At 43.6% G+C, this 10,608-nt stretch overlaps 1 pseudogene; it reads right to left on the bottom strand.

The window, feature by feature from the left end:
* Positions 1-10,027, bottom strand: part of LOC142201102 (macrophage mannose receptor 1-like) — a 50,606-nt pseudogene extending 40,579 nt beyond the window's left edge.
* Positions 10,028-10,608: the final 581 nt, after the last annotated feature.

The raw sequence follows: 10,608 nt of genomic DNA on the forward strand, positions 1-10,608 counted from the left end.
CAAGCATATGCCCAAAGGGCTGTTTTGAAATGTTGGGTAGTCAAATCACTGGTTTAGTTTTGAGGATGTTGTCAATGTGGTTGCCCAGTTTTCACCACGTCACTACGGAGAACCACCAAGATTTTAGGTCTAGTCCTGGTGTAAGTAATGGCTAACCCAAATGGGTCAACAGACATTGATGAACAACACTAAGAGTTCAGGAAAGACAATAGTTTCAGTACAGGTTGAGGTCAGGGCTGGCAGAGTTAGTGAGTAGTCAGAGGTCAGGAATAGGTGGGGGCAGGTAGAACAGGTTCGAAGGTCAAGAACAGACCAAGGTCAGATACAGTTATGCAGCTATACAACATCAGACAGAGATGAGATCAGATAACAAGCTGGGGTCCAACACAGGTAAAGGAATAGCCCAAAAATGACACTAACAAGCTAGTAACCTATGGAGAGAAGAGGAAGGACAATCAAGGTAGCAGGGATGAGGAGGAGCATTGTGGAACCTGTAAGTGATCTCATGTATGTGACCGCTGGGAAGAATGGGATGCTGGCGACCATGAGCCTCCATCCTCACACTTACCATGAAACAGGAATGGTCTGATGGAGTCCAATCACTTGGACATGTTGGTTCTGGTGTTTTTATCGGGAGGGGTGGTGGTATCACTCCTTGAGCCCACTTCTTGCACAAATACTTTGCTTTTTCTTCACAGTTTATAACTTCCCATAATCCAGCTTTGTTTCCACTTGTCATAGCAACACAGCCCTGTCTTCTGCCTTTGAAATATAATTAAAGGGATTGTCCAGAGGAATAATTTTGTCTTTAATAATGATCAGTATGGCATAAAAAATAACCAATAGTAATATCTCTCTGAACCCTCACCGGCTGCTCAGGTCTCTGCACCACAGCATGACAGAAGAAGAATCTCCGGAAACTCATCTACAGTGTTGGCCAAAAGTATTGGCACCCCTGCAGTTCTGTCAGATAATACTTGTTTTCTTCCAGAAAATGATTACAATCACAAATTCTTTCGTATTATCTTCATTTAATTTGTCTTCAATGGAAAACCACAAAAAGAATTGTCAAAAAGCCAAATTGGATATAATTCCACAGCAAACATAAAAAAGGGGGTGGACAAAAGTATTGGCACTGTTTGGAAAATCATGTGATGCTTCTCTAATTTGTGTAATTAACAGCACCTGTTACTTACCTGAGACACCTAACAGGTGGTGGCAATAACTAAATCACACTTGCAGCCAGTTGAAATGAATTAAAGTTGACTCAACCTCTGTCCTGTGTCCTTGTGTGTACCACATTGAGCATGGAGAAAAGAAAGACCAAAGAAGTGTCTGAGGACTTGAGAAGCAAAATTGTGAGGAAGCATGAGCAATCTCAAGTCTACAAGTCCATCTCCAAAGACCTGAATGTTCCTGTGTCTACCGTGCGCAGTGTCATCAAGAAGTGTAAAGCCCATGGCACTGTGGCTAACCTCCCTAGATGTGGACGGAAAAGAAAAATGACGAGAGATTTCAACGCAAGATTGTGCGGATGGTGGATAAAGAACCTCGACTAACATCCAAACAAGTTCAAGCTGCCCTGCAGTCCGAGGGTACAACAGTGTCACCCCGTACTATCCAGTGTCAGCGTCTGAATGAGAAGGGACTGTATAGTAGGAGACCCAGGAAGACCCCACTTCTTACCCAGAGACATAAGCCAGGCTGGAGTTTGCCAAAACTTACCTGAAAAAGCCAAAAACCTTTTGGAAGAATGTTCTCTGGTCAGATGAGACAAAAGTAGGAAAAGGCCTCAACATAGAGTTTACAGGAAAAAAAGAGGCCTTCAAAGAGAAGAAGACGCCCCCTACAGTCAGACATGGCGGAGGGTCCCTGATGGTTTGGGGTTGCTTTGCTGCCTCTGGCTCTGGACTGCTTGACCGTGTGCATGGCATTATGAAGTCTGAAGACGACCAACACATTGTGCAGCATAATGTAGGGCCCAGTGTGAGAAAGCTGGGTCTCCCTCAGAGGTCAGGGGTCTTCCAGCAGGACAAGGACCCAAAACACACTTCAGGTCAGCACTAGAAAATGGTTTGAGAGAAAGCCCTGGAGACTTGTAGAGTGGCAGCAATGAGTCCAAACCTGAATCCCATAGAACACCTGTGGGGGAGGAGAGATCTCTTGATGGCAGTTTGGAGAAGGCCCCCTTCACATCTCAGGGGGGACCTGGAGCAGTTTGCCAAAGAAGAATGGTCTAAGATTCCAGCAGAGCCTTGTAAGAAACTCATTGCTGGTTACTGGAAGCGGTTGTGCGCAGTTATTGTGTCTAAAGGTTGTGCTACCAAGTATTAGGCTGAGGGCGCCAATACTTCTGTCCGCACCATTTTTGGAGTTTTGTGTAAAATGATCAATGATTTGACTTTTTTTTTCATTCTCTTTTGTGTTTTTTCATTGCAAGCAAAATAAATGAAGATATTAATACCAAAGAGTTTGTGCTTGTAATCATTTTCTGGAAAAACACGAGTATTATCTGACAGAACTGCAGGGGAGGTCAATACTTTTGGCCACCACTGTATGTGACAATGGTAATGTATAGCCAAAGAGATTGTCCAGATAGAACAACTCTTTAAAAGGTTTTTCCAGAAGGAAAGAAATTGGTCAAAGTGTGCCCAGAATAGGCTTAAAAATTAAAAAAAAAAAAAGACTGTTCACCTCAACAATCTCTCCCGACCCCATTGCAGCAATGCCTAGGCCCTCTCTAGTCTGTACTTCTTGGACCAGCTTCAACACACAGGAAATATCCACCAGTCACTGGTATTCTGACTGATCGGTACCAATCGCTATCCCTACAGACTACAGGTTGTACAAAGATCTATGATCTACTTCATTTACTTTCACTGTAATGTAATTTTGGCCAAAATCCCATGTAGTCTGAGATCTGGTTCACACCATTTTGGTTGGTAGAACAGCAGATGGAGGTGACATATGTTATATCTCCATGAGCAGAGACCATGATAAGAATGGACAATGGACTTACCTGGCATGTCTGCGTTCCAGTGCGTGTATAAAACTTCTTCCTCGTTGGCCCATGTGAAAGTGTTCCTATCCTCAGTATCTGAGAGCCCTGTCCAGAAATATTTCTCTGGTCTAAACCCGATCAGACTTGTTATATAGGCCTGTTCAGATCTGCAGAAAGCCAATATCATGTCACATTTATATTTAGCTTCAGACAAAAAATTTAGTAAGTTTCTTGTAGATTTTGGTATAAAAATCAGGGTTTTCAGGATCTCTGCTTGTTGTCATTCCATAGGAGATTTCATTGCTACTGGTCATGTGGTGGACACAGAGGTGTATTGCCAGTTACAATGCAGTTATCAGAGTTGTGTTTTGTATCAGGCTGTTGTGAGAGAGTGAAGGGTGTGGTCTGGGAAGACAGGTATGTCCCAGCCAGGCAGCTAAAGGGTCTTTGGTAAAGACTCACACCAGGGAGGTCAGCTGACTAATCAGGCCCTAATAACAGTCTGAGTGTGAGGATTATAACAAACAACACTTAGCATAAAACATAACTTTTAATGTCAAATATGGTCAGCTAAAATCTTTCAACGGTATAGCTAGGGCTAAAATTAGAATACATAACTCAATAAGAAAAGTAGGGAACACTATAGAGATATAGCTTTTTTGCAATGTTCCTAGATACTGCAGGGTAGTTCAGCTTAGGGGAGTGATAATCACAACTTGACAGGTGACGGTTAGCACTAAATAGGTGCCTAGATGATGATAATCTCACTGATACTGTAGCTGATAACAATGTTGTATAGAATAAATACCTTCTTCCCTCCTACTGTTTTGATGCTGTTCACACTGCCCTAAAGCGTCCACTCAATAGCAAAGTTAACCTGACACCTAAACATATAACTAGTGTCCCTGTCCACTTGATAAATATGCCATTCTATAGGGTTCACACTAGATATGCTGTAAATAATTAATCTCTCTACACGTTTCGATTACATATTCTCATCAGGAGAGGATAAGGAAAAATAATAAAGAAGATGTTGCAGTAAAAACCGCATTTCCCGGTTCCCCGATGGTGGGAGCCAGTACTCAGTGTCTCCTGTATAGTCAGGGAATAGTTTCCTTACGTTTAAGTTAGTTTTCTCAGCTGAGAAGGAGTTTGTTTTTGCTTTTTGTTTATCCTGTGGCTTTGCAAAAGCAGTGTATGCGTTACATGTGAATAAAGCCTGAACTTGTGTGCAATCCAGTGTCTGTGTCCCTGTTTCCTGCACTGCTACAAGCATCTACCTGGGTGGTTCCCCACATATGGTGCTTCGGATGCGGTCATAAGTGCAGTGAGATATACACAAGCTGAGATAGAAAGCCACAGCTATGGAGGAGATTGTGAAACAGCTGATACTGGCTAATCATCAGCAGAGACATGAAGAGGCTAATGCAGCGCAACAGGAGACCAACCGTCTTTTGGCCAAGCAGATGTTCATGTTGTCGGCTGCTCAGCATAAGGCCGACCCAGCAAAGCCAGAGCGGGATGCCAGAAAAGAGGTCTGTAAAGTGCTGACCAAGATGACGTCAGAGGACGACATAGAGGCCTATCTGACTGGGTTTGAAAGAGTGGCCACCCGAGACAGGCTTTCACCACAGCTCTGGACAGAGGTGTTGGCTCCTTTCTTAATTGCTGAGCCCCATCAAGCTTATTTTGACCTGAGTGAACAGGATGCATGTGATTACCAGCACGTGAAGGCAGAGATCCTGGCCCGACTGGGTGTGGACCAGAATGTCAGGGCTTAAAGAGTCCATGATTGGGAATACCAGGAGGCGTTACCACCAAGGACACAAATGCACCACCTTGTACAACTTGTCCGAAAGTGGCTCTAGCCAGAGACATTGACCCCAGCGCAGAGTGTGGAGTGGGTTGTCATAGACCGGTACCTGAGGTCTTTACCGGGTAAGATCCAGAGGTGGGTGGGGCATGGTGACTCAAGAAACACCAATGCATTCATGGGGTTGGTGGAGCGATACTGTGCTACACAGTCCCTTGGGAAGGGGCGCCCTCAAATCCCACAAACTCCCAAGGCCCAGAGGGCCAATTTATCTCAGGATCCCCAGGAAAAGGTAGTGACCCAGGGGAGAAGGACTGTCATCTGCTGGCAGTGCCAGGAGCCGGGCCATATTGCGGCTAATTGTCCCCGTGCCTCTGAGCTCATGGACTGAAGCCTGTGCCAGAGGGTGTCCCTCTATGCTGTCCCTGTCTACACTGCCGCCACCCCAGACATTGCTGATGAGCGCCACCTGTGCCAAGTGACCATGGCTGGGTGCTTAGTGGTGGCACTACTGGATTCTGGCAGTCAGGTGACCCTTGTTAATGGGAGCTATGTTGACCACGGGACTGTCACCGGACGCACAGTTGGGGTACTATGTATACATGGAGAAATAAGGGACTACCCAACTATGATTATCTCCATCCAGACCCCCTGTGGAGAAAGCCGACATTAGGTAGGGGTTGCTAAGAACTTGCCCCATGACCTCATTCTGGGACGGGACTTTCCCCTATTTTGGACTATTGTGGCGGGGAAAGCAAAGGTCAGAGCATACAGCCCCAAGAATACCACAAGTGTTGTCTGGTCAGGTCCTTGAGCATGAACCTAGTGACCAGGACTCTAGGGTTCCTGCCGTAGGGGTGACCATGGTAAAAGAGGATTGTGGCTCTATGTCTCCCCTAGGGGTAATGGCAGGTGAAGCCGAGGAGGCTGGTACTTAACTTCAGATGTCAGATTTGAAAGTGTCTCATGATAACTTTGGTACTGCACAACACCAGGATCCCACTCTGCAAAGGGCCTGGGAAAATGTTATTGTTATCAATGGTGTGTTTCAGCGCCCAGGCACTGATGAGGTGTTCCCCCGCATGGTTGTCAACCAGGAGTTGTTATACCGAGTTGACAGGGTGCGAGGTGAGACCTTAAAGCAATTACTGGTACCCTAGCCTTATCGCCAGACGGTGCTGGAGTTGGCACATAAACATGTGCTAGGGGGTCACCTAGGTGCCACAAAAACGCTGGACTGCATATTGCAGCATTTTTATTGGCCAGGGGTGTATCATGAGGTTAAAGTGTTTTGTGAAACGTGCCCGGAGTATCAGTTGCATGCCCCCATGTAGGGCCGGTGTTGGGGGGGGGGGGGACTGTGTAATTGCCCAGGGCCCCAGCCCTTGCAGGTTTAACAAAACCTTAAAAAATATGCTGAAAAAGGTGGTCAGCAAGGATGGAAAAGACTGGGATGTCTTGTTGCCGTATTTGATGTTTTCCATCTGTGAGGTACCGCAGGCTTCCACTGGGTTTTCCCCTTTCAAGTTGGTTTTAAGGCAGACATCCTAGGGGTCTCTTGGACATCGCCAAAGAGATGTGGGAGCAAGAACCCACCCCCCACAAAAGTGTTATTGAACATATTGCTGGTATGCAGGACAGGATAGCGGCAGTCATGCAGGAGGCCCAAAAGGGTTGTCTCATCATAATGATCCTGTCTATACCTGTAAGACTTTTCCTAAATACAATGCTTCAGCAAAACTGCTTTGTTTGTCCATTATCTTACTTTATTCAATTCATTGTTGACACAGCCCTGACTTATCTGCTCAAAAGTCAAGTGATGTATCTGCTGCTCTCAGGGGGGAGGGAGGAGGGGCTAAGTGCAGGGGAGCTGCTTTCCTTTCTGAACTTCTGTTCTCCCATTTATCAGGCTTGCTAATTCAATTGTGTTCATTATGACAATGACAGGCAGTCTCTGTATGTCACACAGAATGGAGTTGCTCCTGCCTGTACTTCATAGTCCAATATTGTGCATATAGTGTTGTTTGAGAACCTTTGATGACATCACAGGCCCTTCAGCCGCCCCATAGGATCACACTATGCAGTGGGCGGAGCTACACACTAATTTGGGGGCGGAGCTAAACGGCAGGTTGCATATTAAACCATGCCCACCAAATGTCCCAAGAAACCAGGAAGAAAGAAGATTTTACAGCAGTGAAGACTGGTGAGTATGCGACGTGGGAATACCCCTTTAATATCTAATAAACTTTTTGAAAACGATACCCTTATTATAGGGAACCTTTTAACTCCTTACTCTGCAGCCATTTTTTTTTTCTATTTTTATTTTTTTACTCTGTACCATCTACTATTCTGTAAGATATACAGCGAAGCTGGAAAAAAAATTCAGAATGGGGTGGAATTAGGAAAAAACTGCATTTGCACAACTTTCTAATGGGCTTAAATAAAAATGTTTTAATCAAATAATGAAAATATGGTGTGTAATTTTTGGAGGAGGTGATATGAAAGCCTTAGGGGACTTGTAGTCGTGATCTTTTGTATTTCAAATTTGCCATGGAATTTCAAAGTATTATGGTTGTCCCATCTTACAGCGATATAATTAACATAACAAGCCCCTGCTAACCACATGACCATAACTAGCCCGTACTATGTATAAGTAATAATCACCTGTCTTCTACAGTCAGCAGGAAGGCTCCATTATTATTACATGTGCTGCTCGCTTCTGTAAATGTACCAGGAGATTCCCCTATTACATAGCAGTATTCGCTGTGTCTCCTCCAGCCCTGGTGACAGAGAGATCAATAAGAAATCCATTTAATGCAATTGGGTGACATCATTATTTATTTCTATTGACTCCCCAAATTCTTAAAGGGAATTTTCTAACCTCTAATGGTTGTCTGTATAATAAATGAATGGACTAAGTCTACCAAGGACAGACATGATCTCTTATGATGCCCAATTACCCTAATAGGCCATATGGATAGGGGCAGTCCTGATATTATAACCCCACATATCATGTTCTTTACCTTATCACATCCAGGGTTGACATTGATATCTTGCTCTGGACCATTTGGCAATGATTTTCTTTTACAAATATATGGAAACTTTTTCTCACATATCTGGTCTGACCATTGTCCGTCCTGTGTAAGAATGTATTACAAGGTGAGAACGTTCCCATCATCTTCATCTTCATGGTCTCCAGGTTCACAATGTCCTACCTTAGTGGATAAGGCCACACAATCCTCTTGTCTATTATTGAGGTGAGATGGTTCTCCTCTCTGCCATGTTGTATATGTCACCGGGGATCCATCACTCCACTCAAAATATAGCGGTGTCTTCAAGTCATTCAACCCAAGCCAAACATACTCTGCATCACTTAGAAGAAAATACCATGTACAGTGACATGGAAAAGTTTGTATACCCCTGGTGTAAATGACTGGTATTGCGAACTTTTAAGCAAGTTGAAGATGAAATGATCTTTAAAAGGCATAAAGTTAAAGATTAAACAAACTGTTGTATAATGTTAAGCAATATCAGAGTATTATTATGTTTGAGTACATTTTTAGAGTGAAAAAGGGAAAGGAGAACCTGGCAAAAATTTGGGAACCCTTGTAGATTTGTGTGCTCGGATAACTTTGACCAATGTCTCAAACCTTCATTAGCCAGTTATGGTTATGGTTTGTTCACTATCATCGTAAGGAAAGGACAAGTGATGCAAAGTTTACAGCTTTATAACTATGCAGCCTCCTCTAACCTTGTGCCAAAATACAGCAGCCATGGGTTCTTCTAAGCAGCTGCCTAACACTCTGAAAATGGTGGAGGCCACAAAGCAGAAGAAGGCTATAAGAAGATAGCAAATCGTTCTCAAGTTTCCCTTTCCTCAGTTCCAAATGTAATTAAATAATGGCAGCACTAGGAAGAGCGGAGGTCAAGATAAGGGCTGGAAAACCAAGAAAAATATCAGGGACTGCTGCTTGTAGGATTGAACCTGCTTGAACACAAAAGACCTTCAGGAAGATTTATCAGACTCAGGAGTCTGTTCAGCAATACCCACAGAAATATGGCCTTCATGGAACAGTCATCAGAAGAAGACCTCTCCTGTGTCCTCACCATAAAAATTCAGCATCACATGTTTGCAAAAGAACATCTAAACAAGCCTGATGGATTCTGGAAACAAATCCTGTGGATCGATGAGGTTGAAATAGAAGTCGCTGGCCACAATGATCGAAGGTATTTTTGGAGAGAAAAGGGCACAGAACTTCAGTACAAGAACATCTCTCCAACCATTAAGCAAAGAGTGGATCAATCATGCTTTATGGTTGTGTTGCAGCCAATGGCACAGGGAACATTTCACGGGTAGAGAGAAGAATGGATTCAATGACATTTCAGCAAATTCTAAAAAGCAAACATAACACCATGTATAAAAAAAAAGCTGAAATTGAAAAGAGGAGAGGAAGGAGGAGGAGGAGGAGGAGGATGGCTTCTACAAATGGATAATGATCCTAAACTACTACCTCCCCCAAGTATATTCAACTCCCACCATGGCATTATAGAGACCTTTAACCCCTTCTTGACAGTGACATTTTTTGATTATCGTTTTTGACTCCTCGCCTTCCAAGCCCCATAAATTTTTTTATTTTTCCGTTCACAAAGCCATGTGAGGACTGAATGTTCACGGGTCAAATTTTTCTTCATATTGGTACCATTTATTGTTCTACTCAGTGTACTGGTAAGCTGGAACTAAATTCTAAATTGGGTGGAATTGAAGAAAAACTGCCTTTGTACAACTTTCTTGTGGGCTTTATTTTTACGGCATTCACTGTGCAGCCAAAATGACGTCCTGTGTATTCTACATTTTGGTATGATTTTGGGGATACCACATTTATATAGTCTTATTTACATTTTAACTCCTTACCAAAAATCTTAAACTTTTCAAAAACTCAGCCAAGTTGAATATATATGGAGGGTCGGGAGGAATAGCTGTTCACTTTTATATACTCACCAAATGTAAGCTGTGAGGTAATAGCACTCGCTTCTTCAATATTATGCAAACTTGCAAGATCTCCCTCCTCGCTTCTACAAGATAACATGGCCTCCTTCCAAGTCCTAGTGTACCTATCCAAGTAATAGCAGTGTCCATTATAAGGAATCCATGATGAAGGACAATAGGTGGGGTCAGTGGTGCCTGTAACAGGGCAGAAGAACTTCATGACCATCATATGTAAGTGACATGTTTATTGGAATTCTAGGGTTATTCTGACCATTACGATTAATCACCTACCCGCACCGATCGTGGGATTGGCAGTCCCCGGTTCCCCCATATAAATAAAGCAGTAGGTCGTGCATATGGGTTGATGCTCTGTTCAATTCTATGGGATTGTCACTTGGCTTCTTTTCAGCAGTCCCATAGAGATGAATGAAGCAGCAGTGTGTATGGGCCCCATTCTTATAGGCTACACAGGATCCCCATTCTTATGATATCTGGGGGTCCCACGGGCCAGTCAAGTCCATAAAGTCAGGAGCAGTTCCCCAATCTACAGAATTGTTTCAACGTTTTAGGCAGGAGAACACTACATGTGTGAGAAGATAACCCGGACACAATAAGGACATCATGGCTGGTTATCAGGAGGACACTACATGTATGAGAAGATAACCTGACCACAATAAGGACATCATGGCTGGTTATCAGGAGGACACTACATGTATGAGAAGATGACCGGACCACAATAAGGACATTATGGCTGGTTATCAGGAGGACACTACATGTATGAGAAGATGACCGGACCACAATAAGGAC

The sequence above is a fragment of the Leptodactylus fuscus genome, chromosome 4, assembly GCF_031893055.1.
Source record: "Leptodactylus fuscus isolate aLepFus1 chromosome 4, aLepFus1.hap2, whole genome shotgun sequence".
Taxonomy (NCBI): Eukaryota; Metazoa; Chordata; class Amphibia; order Anura; family Leptodactylidae; genus Leptodactylus; species Leptodactylus fuscus.